The sequence below is a fragment of the Tupaia chinensis genome, unplaced genomic scaffold, assembly GCF_000334495.1.
Source record: "Tupaia chinensis unplaced genomic scaffold, TupChi_1.0 Scaffold143837_1, whole genome shotgun sequence".
Lineage (NCBI taxonomy): Eukaryota > Metazoa > Chordata > Mammalia > Scandentia > Tupaiidae > Tupaia > Tupaia belangeri.
The window spans coordinates 94,784-121,703 of record NW_006203688.1 but is presented as its reverse complement, the minus strand read 5'-3'; the positions used below and the strand labels follow the sequence as shown (position 1 = coordinate 121,703).

At 38.1% G+C, this 26,920-nt stretch overlaps 1 protein-coding gene across 1 annotated transcript in view; it reads left to right on the top strand.

Annotated features, from left to right (window-relative positions):
- The first annotated feature begins 7,424 nt into the window (after positions 1–7,424).
- LOC102501389 (kynureninase) overlaps positions 7,425–26,920 on the top strand; it is a 46,049-nt gene continuing 26,553 nt past the window's right edge. The window contains exons 1-2 of the mRNA XM_027767027.1: positions 7,425–7,433; positions 9,377–9,450. The gene's annotated coding sequence lies outside the window, so the exon portion shown is untranslated. The remainder of the gene's footprint in view (positions 7,434–9,376; positions 9,451–26,920) is intronic.

The window sequence follows — 26,920 nt, the reverse complement described above, 5'->3', positions numbered from 1 at the left end:
AATGGCAAAGCTAACAGAGATGGAAGAGAAGAGAGACAAGGAACTGCTGAAGAGGAAGGAGAAAGGAGTTGAAGAGTTCCAGGAGGTGAGGAAATTCATGCTAGATCTAAAAGAGGAATTTCACACTTTACAAAAGAATCAGATGGAACTGTTAGAGATGAAGGCTATAATACAAGAAGTCAAAATCTCCCTTGAAAGTATTAAAAGCAGACTAGATCATACAGAAAATAGAATCTCTAATGTAGAAGAGAAAATGGTTGGCCTAGAAAAATCCACCGCGAAGACTGAGAAAATGGCCCAAAAATTTGAGAATAATATGCGAGAAGTACTAGATACCATCAAACGTCCAAACATCCGGATAATAGGCATCCCAGAAGGTGAAGAGACTCATAAGGGCATTGATAATCTATTCCATGAAATCTTACAAGAAAATTTTCCAAACCTGGAGAGGCACTCAAAGATTCAGTCCCAAGAAATACAGAGGACCCCAAATAGAATCAACCCAAGAAGATCTTCTCCAAGACACATTATAGCCAGATTGACCAAAACCACAGACAAAGACAAGATACTAAGACTGGCAAGAGAAAAAAGGCAAGTTACCTACAAAGGGTATCCCATCAGACTAACGGCAGACCTCTCATCGGAAACAATGAGAGCGAGGAGAGAATGGGAAAATGTATTCAAAGTATTAAGGGAAAAGCAATTTCAACCGAGAATTCTGTACCCAGCAAGGTTATCGTTCATTTGGGAAGAAAAGACACGAACTTTCCCAGATAAACAAAACCTGAAAGAATTTACCAGCACCAGACCGGATCTCCAAGAAGTTCTTAAGGGAGTGCTATGTCAGTAAAATTAAATGCAGACACACAGAAATAAGAGTTCAGAAACTAAGAAAATGGGCAACTTAATTGTAGGGCCAAAAGCTGGAGTTGAGTATTACATCCCAGATTTCAATCTGGAACATCGAACCTCAACAGATACAGAAGAAAGATTAAGTACATGAGACTGATCTGATGAAACAGTATTCTACGACTTGACTAAAATATTGCTGCTTTTCTTCTAAGCTTTGTTGTCCGGTTTTAAGGATTTTTGTCCTGTCTTCAGCTATCAATAGATTCATGTTCCGACTATTTGAACAGAATACTAACCTGTTTCTAGGCTTTAAGTTTCAAAGAAATATCCTTACCAGTTCAAAACTGCTTTTCTTGAAACCATCGGCTGATCTTGCTATTGAAAGTAGTTAGATTACTTATGATATTGTGTGATCAACGAAATGTTGGGGGAAAAGGAATTGAAGACAACTGTAGACAGCAGAGATAGTGTAATAAGAGAGTGGAATAGGGCAGAGGGCTAGACATGGGGTAAAAAACATATATATGAAAGTAGAAATGGAATATTATGGATGATAACATGCATTATTAAGCCACTATGCAGTATATTCTAGATGGGAAACTACATTTAGAATGTTGTGATGATGCTCAGGGAATGAATGTAAATTAATAAAAAAAAATTTCAGAAGAAAAAAAAAAGGCATTAAAAATACCTATTTGATGACTGCAGTTAAGCTATATAGCACTAGTTAGGTGCTACTTTATAGTATGTTCATTCTATTCACTGAGGTTTATGCCTAAAGTCAGTCTTGTGTTCATGGATATGTACATATCAGCTGTGCTTGCTATTGAAAATATTTAGATTTATTAAGATATTTAGTGAAACAATAAAATGGGGGAGGCATAGAAAGCAACAATAGATACCAGACACAGTGTGGGAGGAGGGTGGGAGATGGCAGAGGGTGAGATAGGGAATCAAGGATGGGAAAAAAGACAAAATATACAGAAAACAAGAAATGGAAAATGATTTGTTGACAATAACACATATGTTGATGTGCTTGATTGAGCCAATATAAAGTGTATTCTCAATGGAAAAATCTCATTTTGTATGCTATAATGATGTACAGTGAATGAATGTAAATAAAGAAAGAAAAAAATGTAATAAAAAAAAATGGAATGGGTGAGGGACTCAAGTGCAGAGTATATGTTTTGGGCTGTCCATGTTATGTCCCCTATTCTTAGAGGTAAACCAATGACAATATCTAACTAGATGGCTATAGGGAGGTTTTGAATAATTATTCATATTTTCTTTATTTTTAAGATGCTGCCATCTAGTGGCACTTTCGTAAAATCACTTTGTGGCCATCATATTCAAGGTTATATCTTCCAGTCTTTTTCTCAAAACAGTCACATTTTAATAATTTATGTTTTCTGCTATCCATGGGGAAAGAATTGTTCATGCATTAAAACATGTTGTAGAAGCTGCAGGTGATTTTCCGATGTGGTGCCATATATGTGGCCACGGGGCTTTTAATAACAGGATGCGGTAGGTGAAGTTTTGTGGTTCTTCAATGTGCTATTCTTATAAATAATTGATAATAAAATAAAAGTACCTTTTCTACTCTTTGAGTTTCCTAAGAAAAGTTGGCTTATAAAAGACATCTATAAAAAGTTGAGTTGTAAAAATTACTTTAAAAAATATTGCTTCATTAGAAGTGTTGGTGAGAAGAAAATGTTTTAAATTCACAACGAGTAACTTTTACTTTTTTCCACATGGAATTTCAGTATTATAAGTATCTTAAAATACAAAGAAATGTGCATGTGTGGGTATCTTTTAAATTTAAGCATTAAAATGTAAACCCAAATTTTCATAACTTATGTCTTGATGAAGATTAATTGTATTTTTTTCTAATCACCCAAAAACTTGTGTTAGCATGAAATATCTGCTTATTCATGTAACAAATATTGATTATTTTTTGGTGAGATAGGAAATCCACCCCATGCTCCCTCCCCCCAAAATCAGTTGTGTAGTGAGACATTGGTTTCAGCCCCATAGTATGTAAACATTTTTAATTAATTAATTTTAATATATTAAATTCCATTTATGGAAACAAATGTGATAGGGAAGGAGTAAACAAATGTTTTCTTTTTTTTCCTGAAATGGGCCAGGTAGTAAACACTTAGGACTGTCGACCACATGGTCTCCGTTACAACTGCTTAGTTCTCTTGCTCTGGGGCAAAAGCAGCCATATGTCAATGTGATATTTAAACAAGTGAGACTCATTGTATTCCAAAGGAAGCTCATTTTTGAAACAAGTCATACTTTGCATCTCTCTGCTATAAGAAAAATATCTATAATAGAAATTTGGGGTTATTTATTTTTAAGAGGTGTTCAAACAATTTAAAAATTGGTCCTGCTGGGGACCAGCAGTTGGTGTAATGGCTTTGTCACTAGACTCCCATGTAGTCGACTGCAGTTAGAGTTCCAGACCCAGTGGCTTAAAACTCACGCCGGGTGCGTGTGTGTGTGTGTGCCCAAGATCCCGAGAGGAGAGTGGAGGAGAATGGATTGTGGCGTGGCCATGCCCCCTGGGGGGTGATTTCTCGCTTTTTGTCTCTCTGTCTCTCTTTGTCTTTCTGGTGAGTGCACGCACCCTATAGCAAAAACCTCCCCCCCCCAAAATTGGTCCCACTGAAATTATTACTTCAAAAACCTTACTTCAGCTCGTAAATATGTTCCTCCAATGTTGCAGAATATCTGAAGTTTGGGGCATATAATTTTTATATGCATACTTTCTCTCTCTAGTTCTCTCTCTCTGTCTCTCTCAGGTGAGTGCACACACCCTCTGGCATTTTTTTTTTTAAAGAAAGGTACTACTTTGGTACAGTGTGGATATTATGTATTCATTACTTCAATTTTTCTTTCTGAGAATTTAGTAGAAACAGAGGCTTGGTTTCTACTCTACAAGCTTATAAATTCTACAGACACAAAACACTTGAAATCACCTAAAAAATAAACAACACGGGACAGAGTCCATCATAAGCAGCTATTAGGATCTAAAGTGAATGCATTATATATAGAAAACACTGTAGAGTCAACATCAACTTTGAAATTCTCTCCCAAACAGCATCATTTCCCCCTGTCTTTGAATAATGACCCTTTTGTTTTTAATTGGGCATCAGACCAAACTGTTGGCTCATGGGGCCATAGACGGTGTGGTGATTAAGGCACTGGACTCCCATATGGCTGACCATGGTTTAAGGCCGAAACCTGGTGGCTTGAAAATCATACAAAGTGTGTTTGCAAGCATGCCCAAAATCCTAAGGAGGAAGGGATTGTGGCATGACCCTCTCCCCTGAAGGGTGCTATGTCACTTTCCTCTCTGTGTCTCTGTCTGTCTCTCTCTCCAGCTAGCACTTGTGCCTTATAGCAAAAAGTCTAAAAAAAAAAAAGCTAGCTCACATTAAGGGTCTATACTATATCAGAAGCACAAAAGTATACACCTTTACTGACAGAACAGCACTGAACACAGATACTAATACTCTGAACTGTTAGTGTATCAGTCAGTTTTTGGTATAAAAACACTATGGAACAAACTCTCACAACTTGTTGGCTTGAAACAATAATTGTTTATTAATATCTCACTGTGGTATCAGCTGATCTAGGCAGGACTTGTCTAGAGGGTCCTGCGAGGCTCCGCTGAACTCAGTCATGCATCTCTGGCTAACTGAGGAGCAGGGGAAGGAGCTGATCCAGACTAGCCCAGGTGAGGATGACTCTGATCCACATTTCTCTCATATTCCATCTGGACCAGCAAGTTACCCCAAGCAAGTCATTCTCATAGAGAAGGCAGAGTGAGAGCTAGAGCAAGTCTATTCACGCAAGTGTCTTTTGAGACTCTGCTTTTACTAGATGTGTTGCTAGTCCATTGGTTAAATTGAGTCACATGGCTGAGTCCACTTTGCCCTCTTGGAAAAGACTAAAAATTCATGGTAAAGGACTTGGATACAAAAAGGAGCAAATAAAGCCATTAATGCAACTTACTACAGTGGGTATACTTGAACTTGTTCAATTAAATGTGGACATGAAAAATTCTATTAATTCTTTCAGGTTACTAGGACACACTAAAGCAGCAGTTCTGGAACTTTCCAGAAACAGAAATTCTTTACAGTATTAAAAATTGTAGAGGATTTTTCTTTTTGAGAGGCTTTTGCTATAGGGTACGTACACTCACCAGAAAGACAGAGACAGAGAGACAGAAAATGAGAAATCACCCCCCCCCCAGGATCCTGGGCACATATACACGTGTGCCTGGTGTGAGTTTAAGCCACCAGGTCCGGGACTCAAACCGTTGTCAATTACATGGGAGTCCAGCTACATAGCCATTACACCATCTGCTGGTCCCAAAAAATCATAGAGGAATTTAAAGAGAATGTGGTATTGCATTTTTATCTATGTGTATTTATTGTATTTGTAATGAAAAGAGAATTTTAGGATGTGGGGAAAGTCATGATGCATTTTGCATAAGGAAACATAGAAAAATAAGTTAAGACTTTCCTGATGACCCAATATTTTACAATAACACACTCATTACATATAACATATATGCTACATGTATGAAAAGGCTCTATTTGCCAAAACAACCCAAAATGTGATGTTAATTTTGTATTTGACAAATCTCATTAATATCTGACTTCCTAGAAGACAGTTTATTTATTTATTTTTTTTGAGAGAGATTTTTGCTGTAGAGTTTGTTTGCTGGCTGGAAAGATAGAGAGACAGAAAGCTAGAGATCACGCCCCAGGAGGGATGGCCATGCCGCAATCCCTTCTCTTCCATTCTCCCCTCAGGATCTTGGATATGCATGCACACACTTCTGGCATGAAGCTTAAGCCACAGGGTCTGGGACTCTAACCGCGGCCGACTACATGAAAAGCCAGCGATGTAACCATTCCGCCATCTGCTGGTCCCAAGACAGCTGTTTTTGTTGTTGTCGTTTTTTAATACCTACTCTGCTTTCATTCTCTTTCTTTTCCCTTGATGAAGCCTATGAAAAAAAATAAATAAATACTTCTGCAGATATAAATCAGAAAATGTCAAAGTAATTTAACTGTCTTTTCAGTTAATTATAGATAATCTTTGATATTGATCCCAAATTTGAGAAGGGGTAAATTCTTAGGAGTTGTGATGTGGAATGTGAAGCCAAATCATTGAATTTTCTGTACTTCATTACATTAAAATCTATTGGTTAATCTTGCATTTTGAATTTATCTTTCATACACTCATAATATGTAACATAAAGCACTGATCATTTGGAAAATACTGGTTCATTGGAAAACGTATATTTTCCAAATGTTGGCTTATTTAATTATACAACGTTTAAAAATATATATATTTCTAGACTCACCAGAAATATCTCTTAATGCTGGGAAGTAGTCATATTCATAAAAGTGAATGCATTTTTCAAATTTTTATTTCTCTTGGAAATGAATTTTATCATTGGGAGCAACTACTACAGGTTATTTTCCTGACAGTGACATTTTCTTCATTCATTTTTCAAAAGAATGTCTGTCAAACACTCCAGTATGAATTACTTGCCCGTCAGTGGCTATTTCATGCAAAAATACGCCTTATGAAATAGAAGGCACTACTTCAGTTCACGACTCAAATAACTGGATGCGTGAATTACTTTGAGACAACCATTCCAGTTCAGATTGTGGTCAAATATTTTATGCATACTTTTCATGTTAAACATTAAATTATGAGAATTAAAGTTTTGAGATTTAATAAAAGTTTATAATTCTTTCAGCTTGAACAAAGGGATTTTTAAGTGACCCCTCTTTCCCACCTGCACACATACCTCTCCATAACTGAATGGTGGGACAAATACAGTGACCGCTACTACATTTCGGTGCCACTGCTGTGGTTCTGCTAAGTTGCCAACAGTTTTACCCATCATCAATTGCTTTTGCATTAACAGTGAAATTCCTACCTAGTGAAGGAGGCAGAGAATGTTAGAGTAAGAATGTTTTAGTACTGCAAAAACCGGTTTGATCTGGTGGACTTCTTGATAGGGTCTTAGGGATTGTGGATCACCCACTGTGAACCACTGCATCCAAGGATGAACTACTATTTATGGTACAACTATTTGCCCCAAATTTTCTTTTCCCTTTTCTTTTATTGTCAGAGGGCATGTGTTCCCTAGAGAGAGAGAGGGCAAAAAAGAGAGAAAGCACCCCTCTGTATATGTGGTCTTACTGTAATCCTTCCCCCTCCATTTCTCCATCCCATTAGGATTTGGGGTAGAACACACAGCCGCTGGTGCTGGAATTCGAACCATGGTGGACCATGTGAGATTCAGCATCCCATACACAACGTTTAACCACTGTACTGGAGGGTGGGGTGGGTGGGTGGCTCCTACCAAAAACTTTCTTTGAGATACTTGTACATAGCATTTCTAATCATTGAATAAATTCAAAACTTGCCATTATGTCCTTCCCTAGGGTTGCTTTGTTGGCTTTGATCTAGCACATGCAGTTGGAAATGTTGAACTCCATTTACATGACTGGGGAGTGGATTTTGCCTGCTGGTGTTCCTACAAGGTACAGACAAGTAATAGGTTTGCATTCTTTAACTTCACATTGACATTAATCAAAAGGAAAATCTGGTTTCAAGGTTCAATTTTAAGCATTTAGGTTACTTTTCCCTTATTCTTTCATTATTTTTTTTTCTTTTTTTTTGGAGAGGTTTTTCACTTGTGCTCTCCAGAAAGAAAGAGAGAGACAGAGATAGAAAGTGAGAAATCACCCCCAGGTGGGATGGTCATGCTGCAATCCTTTCTCCTCCATTCTCCTCTTGGGATCCTGGGCACACACGCACACGTGCCCGGCGTGAGTTTAAGCCATCGGGTCCGGGACTCAAACCGCAGTTGGCTACCTGAGAGTTCAGCGACATAGCCATAACGCTAACTGCTGGTCCCTATTTTTTGATGTTAGCCAATTATCACATATGATCGACTACTACTATAAATAATATAATTCTAGTATTTCCTTCACAATAGAGAACTTCGATTCCTAGACTTCTATAAAAAACTCTGGAGATTCTGGAGAAAAAAAGCTCCACACGTAGAGTTTAATTCAAATTAATTAGATTTTTAAGTGTTTTATTGATAAGTTGTAAATTTTCAACATATGTAAAAGTAATTCTTAGAAAATCACCTTGGTATGGGTATTTTAAGACAATTTGATTTATAGGGAGCATGAATTTAAAAAGTAATTTTAATTTAAGCATTTATGAAATATATTTTTTGTTTCTATTTAAATAGGCTATGGTAAAATAACTTAAATATAGGAGCTTCAAAATCACACAGATTTTAGTGGAACTGCCATCTTCTAACTGGGGCAAAATTAAATTAGAAGAGTAATAGCTCCTTATTCTCAATTTCATTTGTTTTTCTTGGAAGAATGTCATGGCCGACTCTGCGATTCATGTCCTGGGCCTGGTCGCTTCAGAAGCATGCCAGGTAGTGCCAGCAGGTGGTGTAGTGGTTATGTTACTCGACTCCCACATGGCCAACCGTGGTTTACGTCCCAGACCAGGTGGCTTGAAAATCATGCTGGGAGCATGCGCGTGTGTGTCCAAGATCCCAGGAGCAGAACGAAGAGAAGCCACTGCGGCATGGACATCACCCGGAGGGATGACTTCTCACTTTCCCTCTGACCGTCTCTGTCTCTCAGGCGAGCACACGCACCCTAAGCCAAAAACTTCTTAAAAAAAAAAAAAAAGAAAGAAAAAGAGAAACATGCTGGGCATGTATGTGTGTGCATCTAAAATCCTGAGAGGAGAATGGAAGAGAAGGGTGTGGCCACCCCTCCTGCTAGGGATGAGGGTGATTTCTCACTTTCCCTCTTTCTGTCTCTCTCTGGCGAGTGCATGAACCTCATGGCAAAAATCTTGAAAAAAAAATTATTCCATGAAGAAGAAAAGTGAGAGAGTGAGACAGACACTGGTATCTTCGAAACGGCCTCATCTCACTGCAATTCCCCAGCCCAGCCTTTCAGCCAGTCAGGGCACACGCATGCTTGATGTGTCCAGGTCGACCTGGGATCCGAACCTCAAACCCTCCTCTAGTGTTCCAATACCGTGCAGGATTGCTCTACTGTGTACAACACCACAGAGTGCCTGTTGTTCTTTCTTTCCTTCTTTTCTTTTTTTTTAATAATAGGGGGTGGGTAATAAGGGGTAAGAGGGAGGGGGGTCAGGGAAAAAACAGCACGTTTAATAGGCACAAAATGGAAAAGTTATCTTCTGATGATAATGTATAGGGTAATGTCTTTGACTTGATTAATATGCACTGAATTCATGCTAAGAAGAAACTAGATTGTAAAGATATCAATGTAAATATATTTATATTTACATTTTAAACAGTCACGCATTTTAAACTGACAAAAGTTGAGGTTTTACCCCATAAAAATGAAATGATCACATTGTTCATCTTTTTTATATAGACAGGTAAACCCATACAGTCTAATTATTTTCTATCCAGTATTTAAATGCAGGGGCAGGAGGTCTTGCTGGTGCCTTTGTCCATGAGAAACATGCCCATACAATTAAACCTGCGTGAGTATCAACTTCGGATTAATAATACGTTAAATTTGCATACATTGTTAAAGATGTTGTCCAATAGGAATCTAGATTGAAATATAATGATTTATTACGGTTAACTATGGCATGCATTATACAAACAAATGCTTTCCAAAGAGCTCGATTGGTTGAACAAGAAATTCAATCAGAAAAGGGAAGATTCACTGATAAAAATGGGTCACTGCAATCACATAGAGCAGATGGTTTAATGTAAAGAGACCACTTGAAGTTTTTTCCAAAAATTAGACTGTAAAAAATTTTAGATTTCTCACAATGATGAATAAATCAAAGAGAACCAGAGCCGTGCCTAATAGAGCCGTAAATGTGGCAAGTTATTATTAAAATTACACCTACCTCCAAAGCTATAAAGGTACATGATGGCTGGTAGGAGATACCTTCTGCCCTGAAAGACTTTATAATCCATGAAACCTAAAGAAGCTGAACACTGAACAACAGACTGACGACATAAAAGGCAATACTTCTCTATTTTATGTGTCTCTCCACTTTTAGAGCAAGTATAAATGCAAATGTAATACACCAACAAATTTATACATTTTTATTTGACTAGGGAACATGTAAGTGTTTTTATCTCATATGGAGATAAAGAAATAATATTCTAGGAAGAAAAAAACCCTTTTCATCGTTGTTGTATTAGAGTATGTGTGATGAGCAGACTGTCTAGACTCCTAATAGATAATATAATAATGTTTGATTAGTTTTCTGAATTTTCTCAGACACTGGCTGAGTGGTATAATCTTTACAAGAATTGAAGCTGAATTAGTAATAGAGCTTGAAGCACATCACATTTCTAAGTTCTATGCATATAAAACCTAGGAATTTAAAATGATTTTCTCTAGTGTATTTAATTGTGTCTAAAATTTCTTCAAGACTTTAAGGTTTTAAAAATAAAGAGCATTTTCTTTAGACAGGTAGATATGATCCTCAAGTATATTGTTGTCTGTGCATTTGATTTCTTTCCATATCCTAAACCCTCCAAGAAGAATATAAAGCATATAGAGTATTATATAATTTCATGCATATTTAAAAACTCTTCTCTTTCATTTTTACCAAATTCCATTGATAACTTTTTACTGGCTTAAACGTTTTCCACAAAGACAGTATACAAGATATACTTTTGCTTTCGTGTGATAACTGCCCCGGCCATTTCTCATTCTCCATTCACTTGAATTGTAACAGGAGATCTGATATATAATATCAGCCCAAGGGCAAATTATAGGACAGACAGTAGGGGTAATCTACACACATTCTAGAGAAGGCCCACTAGGAGTTGACCTCTGACCTTTCAGTATAGGCTTAGCACTTGAGATTTCTCTCACCCTTAATGGATAAGAAACAGGAGAGGGCTAAGGCATGGTAGCGTGCTCACGTGTTCCCCATTCTGCGAAATCCCCAAGTCTCCCAGACATGGTTTACATAGGTAAGTCTACTCTCAGAAGAAAGACCATCTAGGCAAGCCAGGTTCTCATTCCAGCGTGGTCACTTGCTGGACTGTCCCCTGATGAATGTACCTTGACTTTACATTGTCCTGGCTTCTGAATGCAGAAAACGTCAGCCTCTACCTAATAGACAATTATTAATGAGAATAAAATGAGATGATGCACGTGAAATTCCAAGTGTAGCCACTTAAGCAATGTATGTGATCAATACCTGTGAGCTATATAGAGAAACATTATTTAAAATTTTAGCAATAAAGAAAAAGAATATGGTATTTAAAATATGTCCTTGGTGAAGAGGAGGGTTGCAGGCAGTGGTGGGGCAGTAACACAACCATACTCACATGAGAAAGGTCCTGGGTTTGCATCCTGGTGCCTCCCTAAGCATCCAGAGTACATACATGTGCCCATGATCTGGTTTGACTGAGACTGGGGTGGATGGTGGAGTAATGAACCTGTTGAAAGTACCTCTCTCTTTCTCAGTCTCTGTCTTTCTGTCTTATCTGTATACAGAAAAATAAATTAATACACTAAAAAATTACAACAACAAACAAAAGCCACATGCCATTGGAGCATTCTTTTATAGCTTTACCCAAATTATTTGGTAATTATTTAGTTGTGGGAAAAGTCATGGCATCCTTTACTCTGCAAACATGTGTCATGACTTTTCCAATGACCCAATATTTAGTACCTACCTCGAAGTACCTGTTGACTCATCGTAAATTTGCATGTTAATAGGTAAACTTTTGCCCAGTGAAGATCATTTCTTTTAAGCAGGAAAGTTACTCCCCAAGGATATGGTCTATGAATGTTTAGGCCATTAAATAACTTTGTATCTATCACCAAGTTCATTCAGCATACCCTTAACAGACTGGCTATGTTTCTATTCTTTGAATTGTCTCTTGCAGTAGCCTTACTATTTTACTGGTTCTCCAGGAATTAGTGATTTGAATATTATCCTTTATTTTTGCTCATTTCCTGTTCATAGAATACTATGTTTTTAATTTGTTTTGAAAGTTATAAGTCATTAACTACATTGTCTTTTTACTAGCTTTGGAGACTGGCAGAAGTCAAGTCAGGCTTGACCCATGAAGGCCACCGTATAGGAAACCTTGCTATTCTATTTGCTGTTCATTGGTTTTCTATACTCTGAAAAGTTCTTGTTATTCAGTGTCAGAGTGGCTAATTCCAGTACTGCCAACTTCGAGCCTTTACTCTGTTCTGTAACAAGTATCATGTATTACATTTAATTTGTCCTGGGAATTGGAGTTCTTTAAGAGCAGATGCAGATGCTAAGATTTGTAGAAGACAAAGATAAGATTTTTTTCCACATAATCTGTTTGGCGTCCTTGATAGAAAAAGGAATGCTTTTGCATAACTGAGATCATGTTCCTTACTTCTCGATGTCTCTACACAGGGAACACCTCCTGCAGGTCTACACAGGGAACACCTCCTGCAGGTCTACACAGGGAACACCTCCTGCAGGAAGAGTGGTAAACAATGAGGGCATGAAAGGCTAAATATCACTCTGTCTGAATAAGGAGAATTGCATAGAAATTAAAATGATGTGCAATAAACAAATAATTTTTGGAAGATAGGGGAAGGAAGTTTTTTGTGAATATTTCTAGTATAAAGGTCAAATCTAATGTAAAGTTCAAAATTCCTAGCGTGAGTACTGACTTTACTGCCAATTAGTAATTATACTTCAGTTGCTAGGCTCCAGCATCAGCTGCTTTAATTGTGCCTAATAAACCTCTGTCACCTACGGTTTTTAGTTTTCTTTGAACTCTAGAGACTACAGAGTTTTTTTTGCTGGGAAGGTATTTAGTATGTGGCTGAGAACCATATGGAGAACATCAGATTCAATAGAGTGAAGGTAACTACTATCGATGTAGCATGCTGGTGAAACAGTCTTTGTTGCTTAAGAAAGGGTGACATCTAGTGGCTAACCATATTATTTCAAATAAGTAATAGCCAAATAACTTTTCTTTTCCTGTTATTCAGTCTTTAGCACATATTAAGAGTATGCATACTTAACTGATTCCCCCCCCATCTTGAATACCTATTTTAGCATAATAATTGTGTAATTAGCGCATTCCCCAAAGAAGTGGGACAGGATGAACATAGGAGTAAAGGTGAGGGGGTATTTATATGATTAAATAGAATGCTCAACCTGTACATCAAGGCTGGGATAAGAAAGGTCTTATGGAAACGGGAGGCCCACCTAGGGCAGAGAGTGATCCCAGAATATATCACACTGTGTTCTAGAAGTTTTGTATTTGTTATAGAAATTTGAAACAAACTTGTATGTGATGCTTCCATTAGCAACTAGTAAATTACATCTGCATCAAGAAATTTTATTTCCTTTTTATTTTTTTAAATAGGCATTTTGGCCATTGTTCAAAGCTGATGACCTAAGACTTCCCATGAGCCCTTTGCCCATAAAGACAATGAGTAAATGAGAGGCCAGGCCATCCATTGCATTAAACATCATAATTCAAGTTGTTATTCTTAACTAGAATTTTAACCTTTTCCTAGTTCATCATCATCTTTTCTCATTGCGGTGTCATTCATATTCCAAACCTTATTTGTTGTTAAGAATTATGACAAAGTAGGACTGGTTAGGAATAAATGACTTCTTCCCTCCCACCCCACCTCTAGGGCAGAGTTCTGAGATATGAAGAGAGAGAGATTTTTGCTATATGGCACATGTGCTTGCTGGAGAGACAAGAGAGACAGAAACCAAGTTCCTTTTTATTTTTTTAAATAGGCATTTTGGCCATTGTTCAAAGCTGATGACCTAAGACTTCCCATGAGCCCTTTGCCCATAAAGACAATGAGTAAATGAGAGGCCAGGCCATCCATTGCATTAAACATCATAATTCAAGTTGTTATTCTTAACTAGAATTTTAACCTTTTCCTAGTTCATCATCATCTTTTCTCATTGCAGTGTCATTCATATTCCAAACCTTATTTGTTAAGAATTATGACAAAGTAGGACTGGTTAGGAATAAATGACTTCTTCCCTCCCACCCCACCTCTAGGGCAGAGTTCTGAGATATGAAGAGAGAGAGATTTTTGCTATATGGCACATGTGCTTGCTGGAGAGACAAGAGAGACAGAAACTAAGAAACTTACTCATAAGAGTTTGACAACCAGTAAATTACCACTAAAAAATGGTTAACATAAAAAAAAGTTCAAGGGACCAGCAGTTAGCGTAATGGCTATGTCACTGGACTCCCACGTAGTCGACCGCAGTTCGAGTCCCGGACCCGGTGGCTTAAACTCACGCCGGGCGCGTGTGCATGCGTGCCCAAGATCCCGAGAGGAGAATGGAGGAGAAGGGATTGCGGCGTGGCCATCCCCCCTGGGGGGTGATTTCCTGTTTTCTATCTCTCTGTCTCTCTCTGTCTGTCTGGCGAGCGCACGCGTCCTATAGCAAAAAACCTCTCACCAAAAAAAAAAAAAAAAAAAAAAGTTCAAATGTCAACCATTTTGGTTCATTTTAAATAAATATTTAACTTTTCATTTTAAGGTATTTAAAGATATGCAAATCCCAGGACCTGTAGATGGCATAATGGTTATGTCACTGGACTTCCATGTAGCCAACCATGGTTCAAGTCCCAGGCCTGGCGGCTTAAACTCATGTTGGGGACATGTGCATGCATACCCAAAACCCTGAGAGGAGAATGGAAGAAAAGGGATTATAGTATGACCCTCCCCACTGGGAGGTGATTCCTCTCTTTTTGTCTCTCTGTTCTTCTCTGTCTCTCTAGTGAGCACATGTACCCTGGATCAAAAAAATCTCTCTCTAAAAAAACAAAAAGCAAAAAACAAAAAAACACAAAAATACTTTTTGTCAGACCCCATAGGGTACAATTTAAAAATGCCCCCTCTTTTTTCCTTCTTCTTCTTTTTTCCTTTTTTTAAAAATGTCTTTGCCATAGGGTGCATACCATAGGATCCCTAGGGAGAAACAGAGGCAGAGGGAGGAAAGGTGATCACCCCCCCTTGCCCCAATGGGTATGGCCATGTTGTAATGTCTTTTCCTCTATTCTCCTTCCAAGATTTTGGGGACACACACACACACACACACACACACACGCACACTCACAGGCACCCAGAGTAATTTTCAAACTTTCGGGTCTGGACCTCAAACTGCAGTCCGCCATGCGGGAGTACAACACCTTAACCACCATGCCACTTGCTGACCCAACTCTCTCTTTTTAATTTAAGGAGGGACTGTACTGTGAAAACAGGAGTGTATCACATTATTAAAATTATTATTACAGTATTACAGCTATTACAGCTATTAAAAGTTCTCTCATTTACTTTTTTTACCCTATACAGTGAAATTGTACATACTGAAAAATTGCTATTCCTCACTTTCCATACTGACATAATACATTTTCAAATTCTCCCATCCTATTAGGTCTCTTGAAAAGCTCATTTCTGGGACTCGCAGATAGCGTAATGACTATGTCGCTGGACTCCCATGTCGTTGACTGCAGTTCGAGTCTCGGACCCGGTGGCTTAAACTCACACCAGATGCATGTGCGTGCGTGCCCAAGATCCTGAGAAGAGAATGGAGGAGACAGATTGCAGCGTGGCCATCCCCTCTGGGGGGTGATTTCTCGCTCTCTGTCTCTGTCTTTATGGTGAGCGCACGCGCCCTATAGCAAAAACCTCTCAAAAACAAAAACAAAAAAGCTCATTTCCTCTGGAATACTTGTTTGAGCTTTTCTTTAACTGGTCAAGAATGGGGCTCACTGATAATTTTTATGAAAATATTTGAATTTTAAATCATATCACACATTTCTATAATCAGTTGGAGGATTTGATTGAAAGCTTTAAGTACAGATAATATTTTTAAGTTTTTTAAAAAGACTTACGTCATCTTTATTGTAACAAGTATGTTGCTGGTTAAATAGAATCAGTTGAAGAGACTAGCTGACCTCAGTGTATAGTTAAGACAAAGTTTAGCACTTAGAAATGTGGATTATTATGATTTGGTAATTAAGAAAATAATACACATCAATTATTTTTCAGAAAAGTCCAAGAAAAGATAAAAGTACTCATCGAGAAAGTCTAGCAAAGACATTTAAAACTTAAAGCTGGGAACAGCAGGTAGCAAGTTGGTTAAGATGCTGGGTTCCCACATGGCCAACTGCAGTTCATGTCCCAGACCCAGTGGCTTAAAGAGCACGCCAGGCACGTGTGCTCATATGCCCAAAATCCCAAAAGGAAAATGAAGAAGGGATTGTGGCATGGCCATGCCCTCTGGGGTGTGATTTTTCACTGTCCCTCTCTTTGTCTCTGTCTGGCAAGCATACATGCCTTATGACCAAAACCTGGGGTAAAAATTAGAAGTTTATGACCCAGCTGTTGTAGAACTTGCTGGACAGGCTGAGTCCACATGGGAGGCCCAGGTTAGATCCCCAGCCTACCCTGAAAAGCTGGACACATTGGTATGCCCCAGTGACCCCAAAGATGAGGTGGAAGGATCACGACATGCATGCACTTATGCACACACAATTCATAAGCTTGTGCCGTGGTTGTCTCAATTGTACAGTTAAAGCTATGAGGAGAGAACATGTCATGGCCTTTTGTTCTTAGGAGTGCTTATGCCATATTTTAATTCCACATACTTCTGTGTCAGTGGTTGAGCATGCCATAACTGCAAATTGACCCATAATTTAAACCTTGTTTCAATTTCTTAGTAATACATTCTAGGTTACTACTTATGAAATCCTTGCCTACTACCTGAATTAAGAGGACTCTGTGTTAAGGTTGAGGGAAGAAGGAAGTGTAGCTGACAGTAGTAATGTGTGTGTATTTACAGGACTCTTGCTTCTTTAAAATGGGCAAGACCAATGAGATGGATTTTTCAGGGTTAACTTTGCAGAACCACCAGCTGAAAAATAATTTAGGCTTTTGGAGGCCTCTGTACTAGTTATGTTGCTTGTTTCTGGACTTAGGTGCTCAGTATTAATATGAATGACTTCTCAGCCACACTTCTTGACCTCTCAGTTATGAGACCAGTGATAAATGGTCATTCCTTTTCTCTTTAATATTTACCTCCCACTCCTCTATGCTTCTGTGGTAGCATTTTTCTCTTGCTTTTGTTCCAATTAGTGTGATCACTCTTCACCTTTACTTTATACGTAGCACCTTTTTATTGATTCTCACAAAGTCTCAGCCCTTAGTCCTCTTGTGCAGAGTATCTCACCTGCAATTATGATTTCAACAATACACATTTGGTGAAGACACAAATTTCTATTTCCACTTTGCCTCTTGTCTAGTTGTTAGCTTTATTTTCATATGATTGCAAATTGCAAGGGTTCCTCATTATCCAAATACTATCCCAGTCCCCAAAGACATATGGTAATCTAGGAAAGCAAAGATTGTCTTAACAGGAAAATATTCACTAATGAACTACCCACTTACAAAATTAGTCTACCTGAACACCCTTACCCAATTAGCATTGCATCTATCTCTATGAATTACTTAAAAAGTCTCTTGATGACTATACATTTTTTATAATTATTTTATTTATTTATTTATTTATTCATTTATTTTTTAGTTTGAGCAGAGAGAGACAGAGGGTGGGAATGAGAGAGAGAGGAAGTGAAGAAGCAAGCCACCAGGACTTGAATCCTGGTCGGCCATGTGGGAGTGTCCAGTGCCTTAACTACCATGCCACCTGCTGGTCCCAACTATACAATTTTATAGATATCAGATCATAGGATGAAAATGGGTTGTAAATAAGATTTTGCAAGAGATCAGATTTCATGATGTAAGGAAAGCTGAAAAACTGCTGAATCTCAAAGTCATAGACAGTGAGGGCCAGCAGATGGCATGGTAGTTAAGGCACTGGACTCCCGCACGGCCAACTATTGTTTGAGTCTCGGACCCGGAGACTTGAAAATCATGTCAGCAACATGAGTATGTGCCCAAAATTCCAAGAGGGGAATGGAGGAGAAGGGATTGCAGTGTAGTCAACCCTCTGGGGAATGATTTTTCACTTTCCCTCTCTCTGTTTCTGTCTCCAGCAAGCACACACATTCTATGGCAAAAAGTCATCGACAAGGAAAAAAAATGTCAGAATTAGAATTTTTAAAAGATGAAAAAAGGAAGTTTGACAAAGTACTTCAAAAACAAATTACTGAATTATCAAGGATTAAAGAAAAAATATGAATGCATCAAAATATTTGTAAAAATTATCTTTAAAATCATGCTGAAACAGTTAAATATAAAATGATTTGCAAAAAATTTCACAAAAAAATTAACATCATTTATTTTCTTTATGAATTAGGATTTCAAATATTTTTAAATTCTTTTTTTTTTCTTTTTCTGTGAGAGAGAAACATACACACATACACACACACTCACACACACACACTGTGCCCACAACAGGATCTTGATTCTGTAATCCACTCCCAGCTTCAAGTTAGACTCAGATTGTGGGCATGTACATGCCTGGCGTATTAAGGTTGGTCTCCAGATTCAACCTAGAAACTTCCCATGTGGGTCATCCTTGCAGAATATCGCATTTTACCATTGGGACATTATCTGGCCCCAGTGTGATTTTATTTTTCAGTGGCAGAGTGCAGGAAGGTAAGAGATAGAGATATTTTGGAGCGTTTTGCCTTGTGAGTCTCTTGCCCCAGCTTCCCAGTTAGTTAGGATCATAGGCACATGCCACCAGACCTGGCCTGAACTCAACCCAGGTTTCTCATGTGGTTTTGGCCACAGAGCAGCAGCACCCTCCTGTCTGTGCCACTGTGACTGGGCCAGAATTGGGATATTATCATTTTGGTCTAAGCATTGTCAGAGTAAAAATTGAAATTTCTTTACAATTTTTATATTTTAAGATACCATATCAACCAAACATTTGATTCCCCCATATTAGATTTAAAATTAAGGGATTTTTATATATATTATATTTGTCATTAATTAGACTTCCAATATGTTTGTATGTATGCATGTGTGTGTATAGACACCCATATATATTTTTCTGTTTCAGAAATTAAATATGGTAAAACTCACACTTTATCTTGTTCCAAACCAGGTATCTTTCTAAGGTGCTCATTACTTTATCATGTACATAGAATGATCTTGAGGAGATTAAAGAGATATGGATAAATACACCCAAGTATTTTTGTGCAAAAAACATTCATAGATGAAAATAAATATAGGCTATTATCTATATTAAGGCTTTAAAACCTTACAATCCAAATGGAATGATATGATTTAGTAGAATAAGTGACTTAAATTACAGGCAACATGATTAGCATATATGTATATGCCCAGCTTCATAATCTAGTGGTTAAGGAAACTGGATCCTACGTGGTCAAACATGGTTCAAGGCTTTGTATTCATGGCCTATAAAACACACTCGGCGTGCTTGTGTGTGCATGACCCCAATCTCAACAGGATGGAGAAATGAAGGAAAAGGGATTACAGTATGACTATGCTCCACTGGAAGGTGCTTCCTGACTTTCTCTCTCTCTCTCTCCCTCTTTCTGGGAAATGCACACACTTTTGACAATTAAGCAAACAAAAAATAGAATATATGTAAGAAGGCAATCTGATCAATTACTGGGTGAATTCGCAGACTGATTTTGCCATAGCAGCAGTAGTGGAATAGATGACTCACAACTACTTGGAAAGGCTTGAGCAAGAAGGTCGGCAAACTTAGATAAGAATCCTTTGTAAAAGAGAATGCCAAGTTAGCTAACTGAATTCATTTACTATCTGTTACTTTGAAAGCTAAAATTGTTGTCTATGAGAGAGGTTCACTTCATAAGTTTCATAAATTTAAGGAGGAATAAAAAGAAGAAAGAATTACTTAAATGGCATTTCTAAAAAGGATTCTTCAAGTGATCTTTTCCTTTTTATTGTCTTCACTAGAATTGTTATAGAATCTGAGTTATTGACTTAACATTTTCAAATCCACCTTATTATCATAAAATTGGTCTTTATCCCTACTCTACCATATTTTAGAAATTATAAACAGTGGTAATATAATGATGATTTCAAGTTCCTGCTTAGTTCTAGAGCCACTCCCATGGAGTGGGTTACACTTTTTAAACCACAAATTATCACTGTTAAAAGATCTGAAGGTAGACACATTACTTGAATAAAACTCATAAATGAAATCTTGATATGTAACATAAACCTGTTTTCATTTGGAAACCATTTTAGAGCAATACTATTAAAAAGATTCGTATTTTCTTGACATAAACATTTTTACTGTGTGAAATTCTCCAGATAATTTTCCCATGAGATAAATTTAAGCTGTGATCATAAAAATAACTCACATGCAGTGAGGTGTGATCATAGTTAAAAATAAATTTAGTAAATAATCTATTTTTTCTCATCTCAGGAAACAAAGTAACCCCAGTTCTTAAAGAAAGTAAAAGTAGCAATTATCAGTATAAAAAGATACATTAAGCCACTCTTGCTCTCAAATCATTACTCTCAGTTGATGACAAAAATCATTAATTTGGGAACACTGAAGTCCTTTGAAATCTCAAAATTTATTTTCTATTCTGAAATCCAGTCTAGTGTCTCTGAAGATATACAGGGGCAATGAACCTTTCAGACATAAAAAGTAAAACTTGTTAAGATCATCAGCTCTTGTTTTAATTACTTCAAGTTTTGTTCCTAAAATAACCTTTGAAATCCAGAGATTTTATCACCATTAGCTATGAAGAGCTATTGCAAAATACTTTTTTTTATGTTCTTGTTTAGAAAGTATATGTATCCATCTGACTCCTTGTGGTAGCCAGAACAGATAGGGTAGCAGTTTCTTGTGTTGATACATATGGGATGGTGCAGCCAATGGAAATGCCTCATTGCACACAGAATCAGTGGGCTCTGACATTTCCAAGGTGGGGCAGGCTAACTTCAGGACTGAAAGAACACTTGGACTCTATGGCACAGAACAAATGACTGAGCTATTTGATCCAGCTTCTCTTTGTTTACCTGCTTTCACTCTTCCAGACCAAGGAATTTTGTTTTCTTTTTGGAGGTTTTTGCCATAGGGCACATGTGCTCACCAGAAAGACAGAGTGACAGAAAGTGAGAAATCACCCCCAGGGGGGATCGCCATGCCACAATTCCTTCTCCATTCTCCTCTTGAGATCTTGGGCACACACGCCCAGCGTTGAGTTTAAGCCACTGGGTCCAGGACTCGAACTGTGGTCAACTACATGGGAGTCCAGTGACATAGCCATTTTGCCAACTGCTGGTCCCTGAGGAAGGAATTTCATAGGAGGGAGCTATACTTTTGTCTAGAGCTGGGATCTGTTGCACTTATGACCAGCACATGCATAGATACCTTGCCTTTGTTCCCCTATCAATCCCTTCAGTCAGCTTGGTCAATGTCTCAGAAGATCTGGCACAAACCATGGTAAATTAGGCAGCAAAAAGCATGTGGAAATTTTTTAAGGAGTCTGTGACTCTTGTAAGACTTTATCATAGCATGTCCAATATGATTGTGTGAATAACTGATTATAGGGTCATCTCAGTAGCACAATGGTAACATGCTGCTTAAGCAATGCTGGATCCCAGTGGATGATTATGGATTCAGTCCTCTGATGGGTCTGCAGATTTCAAGAATGCTGTGATCCTTGCTTGCTGGAGAGGGTGGAGGGTGGATTACACCTGTTGAGGATACTGGTCTTTCTCTCTTCTCCTTGTTCTCTCACTCTCATTAAAGAATAAAAAAAATTGTAAATGGATTATAAATGGAAAGTTTCTTCATTTTAATTTTTTTTTTGTGCATAGGAACACTGCCCTATTAGTCTTTATTTTCATAGTCCACAGTGCCCAAGAAAATATTTTTGAATTTTTTTTTTGTTGTTGAATATATGGTTCTTTCTTTACTTTCAGCATAATAGACAAACCATCTTCTAGCATATGGAAGAATTTCTACTTTGCAAATTATTCTGAAGGGGGTATGATTTGCAAAACACTGTCAAATTAAATATGCATTTCCATATGCTTCTATGAAGACCAAATATATCCATGAAAGCTAGCTACAGAGTACTTAAAAATTCTTCATGAACTTTTAATTAACATCGGTGAACAAAATTCAAGTTGTACTTTTAAAGTCCTAGATCCAGACATTTTCTCTCTGTTCTTGTGCTTAGAATATCAATATTATGTCAAAGGATTATAAGTCAATATTTCAAAATAATAATATAAAATTTCAAAGGCTTTTTAAATTAATAATGCTTTTTACATTAAAAACAAGTGACATAGTTCTTTTAAGAAAACTTATTTTCTGAAACTTTAGAAACAATTTTCATTAAATAAATTCATCATTTTGGAAAGTATTTTTTTTGGTGTGTGGTTATTCTTATCATACTGTTAGCTCACTGGACATATTTGAATAAGCATCCTGTAGAGCGAGATTTGAAGAAGTAATTGAATATGTAACAGAACCCAGTAAAGTGCCAATATTTACAGATGGGTGGGCAAATGAGAAAGAAAGGAATTGAACTTCAAGATACCTTCTCAAATGACTTAGTAGAGTATTTAAATCAGCAGACTTAGAACAGAGCAGAGCAATTGTGAATAGATGAATATTTTGTAGCAAGTAGGAATTGATAAAGATCTTTGCTAAGAGTGAGTGAGCAGCAGGGGTGCCTGGGAATGCCATGTTTTCTCACCCCTTATATCAGCATGCTCAGGGACTGGCTGCATGCCTCTGCACACATCAAGGGATGAGGGTACCATTCATGGTAACATATTTTGTCAACTTTAACAGTTTGTCTCTTTGTCAGTAGGACCTTTACTTAACCATGGTTTAGTTTTTCTCCTAATGCGGTTATTATCTGCCCAGATTTAGACCAGCCTTGGTCTTTTTCTCATGCCTAGATTTTTTGTTTTGTTTTGTTCCGACCTGTTTCAGTTTGTTTGTACTGCTTTTTCCAACCCTTTTTCCTTTGCACTAGTTCTGCCTTCTATATGTGCACCTTAACTGCTTAACTGCTTTGATTTCTGAACTCCACGGTCTAACTGAACAGTAACAAATGTGTTCCTGTTTCCCAAGTCTTTGCTTCATGCCTGGTAGTTTAGCAACATTAAAATGCTAATGCAAGGACACTGTTGAAGAACTTGATCAGGGAACATATGTACCTTTGATCATTCCCTAATTCTACAAAACTTATCTTACTTCTCTAAAGACATAGTTTTAGTATGCTCAAAACCCATGCTTGTTTTCATGTGGTCATCCCAACTGGATTGATTGGCTAGAACAGATTGTCAGTGGAGGCTGGAAGAAATACTTTGGCACATCACAGATGAATAGAACTTGGAGATAAGCCTCCCCCAAACCCCCCTCCCAGGTGCAGACATGGAGGACCTCAAAAATGAAAGCTGAAATTCTTATTTCTTAAGTAAGAATTGCAGTTAGAAGGAGAAGGACTCAGCGGTTGATGCAGGGGACTTTGGAGAAAGTATTGGCCTTTTTCACTCTCCCTAACCCCTCTTCCATAATGGACTCCTGACCTCCCCTGGAGAGGGATGAGAAAGAGAGAAGAGGTCAAAAGAAAGATTGGAGAGGCATCACTGCAGTAGTCAACTCCATTTGTAATAAAGCCCTGGAGCTCTGGAGAGACAGAGAGAGAGAGAGAGAGAGAGAGAGGAAACCAAAAGAGAACAGCAAAAAGGTCTATAATTGTTTGTGGAAAGAAGCTAATATGTTCACTGAACATTGTGGAAAGATTTGACTTACAGTACTTGAAGCCACAGTATTACAGTTTATATAATGTTTTGGCCCCCAAAATTTTATATTCTAGAATTTGGTCCCTAACGTAATGGTGTGGAAGTGGTGAGAACTTTAAAAGACAAGCCTCAGTGAGTGATTAGATCATGGAGGTCTAAGTCTCACAAATGGATTAATGATTTCTTACACAACTCAGTGAGTTCTAGCTCGTATTAAAAAGGCTCAGTTCTTAGGAGAGTGTATTGTTATTAAAGGAAAATGGCTGGCCCAGGCCTTCTTCTCTGTGCACACCTGTTCTCCTCTCTATTTCTGTGGGCCCTGTTGTCATGCCAGCCAACATGTTTGACTTTTCCATTCGCCACAATCATGAGACAAATGCATCTTTGTTCTTTATAAATCATCCAATCTCAGGTAACACAGTAGTGGATTAAGATTCATAGGCTTATGCTACATTTGCACAGGGGAATATATGCTATTAGTAACTATAATATGCTAATTGGTAATATATGCTATATTGCTAATCTCTTTTTTTTTTTCTTTAGAGAGATTTTTTGCTATAGGGTGCGCATGCTTTCTGGAGAGCCAGAGAGCCAGAAAGTGAGAAATCACCTTCCAGAGGGGATGGCCACACCGCAATCCCTTCTCTTCCATTCTCCTCTCAGGATTTTGGGCATGCATGCACACACTCCTGGCATGAGCTTAAGCTGCCCGGTCCAAGACTCAGACAGTGTTCCACTATGTGAGAACCCAGCGATGTAACCATTATGCCATTTGTTTGTCCCTCTGTTGTTAATCTTCTTAAGGAAATGTTGATTGAACGCCTACTATATTCCAGGCAGTTTTTATAGAACTTGAGATCAATGAGCAGAGCAAAGATCCCCACCTTCACTGAGCTTGTATTCCATTGGGGAAGGTAGACTACACATGCAATAAAGAACACTTATACAATATGTCAGAAATTGGTACCTTTTAGGTATGACTAAAAAAGTACAGAAGGAAAAGGAGATATGGGAGTACCCTCTGTGAGATCCTTAGCAGTGTGAAGTCATTCACAAAAATCCACCTTAGGGAACCAGAAGTTAGTGTAATGGCTATGTCGCTGGACTCCCACGTAGTCGACCGTGTTTCGCGTCCTGGACCCGGTGGCTTGAAACTCACGCTGGGCGCGTGTGTGTGCGTGCCCAATATCCCGAGAGGAGAATGGAGGAGAAGGGATTGCGGTGTGACCATCCTCCCTGGGGGGTGATTTCTAGCTTTCTGTCTCTCTGTCTCTCTCTGTCTGTCTGGCGAGCGCACGCACCCTATAGCGAAAAAACCTCTCCACATAAAAAAGAAACCTCTCAAAAAAAAAAAATCCACCTTAGAAAAATACAATTTGGATGTTGGGCTGAAAGAAGGGGAAAGTAGATCGAGTAGTGATCTGGTGAAAGGAGTTCCAGGAGGGAGTTTTATCAAGGGTTCTAATCAGATGTCCCTAGGATGTATGCAGAACAATCAGGACCCCGGCATGGCTAGAAGAGGTTCAGTGACCTGGAGATTAGCTGATAAAATCAGAGCGGTAAAGGTATACAGAGAATGCACGCCCATGTAAGGCAATGACCGTGGCACAGACCTTCTAAAATGATCACTCTGGTGGTTTTATCGGGCACTGGCTGTAAGTAGGTAAGGATGGACTTTGAGAGATCTTCTGGGGAACTGTTATGGTAAGCAGGCAGAGTGGATATGATTCAAAGCAGGGAGTAGCAGAGGAGGTGATGAGGAGGAGTAGGATTCAGTATCTATTCTGAGAGATGGATGGCAGCACTCTGAAAAAGTTTAGATTAGAGATGTGATAAAATTGATGTAGCTTTAAATCCTAGAGGTCTGCTGTACAACATTGTGTTTTTAGCTAACTGTACAGTATTGTACACTTAATAATCTGTCAGGGGTAGGGTTAAATGTTCTTTCCATAATTAAAAAAAGAAAGAAAGAAAACATTAAAAATAGAAAAAAGAATAGAAATGTGTATGTCGCTGAAGTACTGGATTTTACAGTGCTGTGAAAGTGAGATGCACACTGTCTGAAACACGGTGATGACAGATGAGGCACAGAAAGCAGGACAAAGTTAAGAATTGTGAGAAAATTGAATCAAGAAGGTAGAACATTTTGAATAGAAGGGCAAGAACAAAGAAAGATTCAAGATAAATGTAATGTTCGAGCAAAGAGATGCTGTCATTAGAACAATGTCACACAAAAATTTTGTTTATCAAGTAAAAAAATATTTATCGGACAGGGCATGTGTTGACACACTGGTAATGTAACTGGAAACACATGAGAAGGTCCTGCATCCATATTCCAGGACCTTTTTGGGTACATCAGACATGTATGCCCACGATCTGGGCCAGACTAGGGTTAGACTGCAGCATCAAGTCCTATTGTGGTGTGGGGGTTCCTCTCCCTCTTTCTGTTTTTCAGAAGGAGTAGGTAGATGAACTTTAAAAAATATATATTTCTTGAGAATCTACTATAGGTAAAGCACTGTATCACACAAAGGAGAACAGTTACAGTAGGGTTTTCAAGGTAGGGTGGTTTTATGTACATCTCTATCAAGTGCCAGAACACTGAGGTCCTTGCATTTCAAGATTTTTTTCTCTTTTCTTTTTTTTTTTGGGAGGGGGGAGAGATTATTTTGCTATAGGGCGTGTGTTCTTGCCAGAGAGACAGAGAGACAGAGAAAGTGAGTAATCACCTCCAAGAGGGGTCGGCCATGATGCAACCCCTTCTCCTCCATTCTCTTCTCGGGATTCCAAGTATATACGCACATGCTGGGTCTGGGACTCAAACCACTGTCAACTACATGTGCGTCCAGTGAGGTAACCATTACACCATCTACTGGTCCCTCAAGTAAGGAATTTTTAAATTTTATCTTTAAGACAAAGGAGAGCCACTGACTGTTCATGTAGAACAAGATTACAAATTCAAGTTTCTTTATTACTCTAGGTTTTATCTTGCTCATGGGAAAAATAAATAGCCCCAGGAGATCTCTGGAAGGTTCTCTTCTAACTTTTGAATTCTCTGATTCTCAAATGATGAAAATGAAGCATTCATATAAGGTAAACTGTTGGTAGTACTAGTTCAGAAACTAAAGCCAACTGGAAGGAAATCGGTTTCACTGCTTTATTAATGACCTTGTTTCTCCTCCTTCCAATTAGGTGGGTGCTTTAGCACAGTAAGTTCACATAACTTTGACACAAACTTGAACCTAACCATCTCA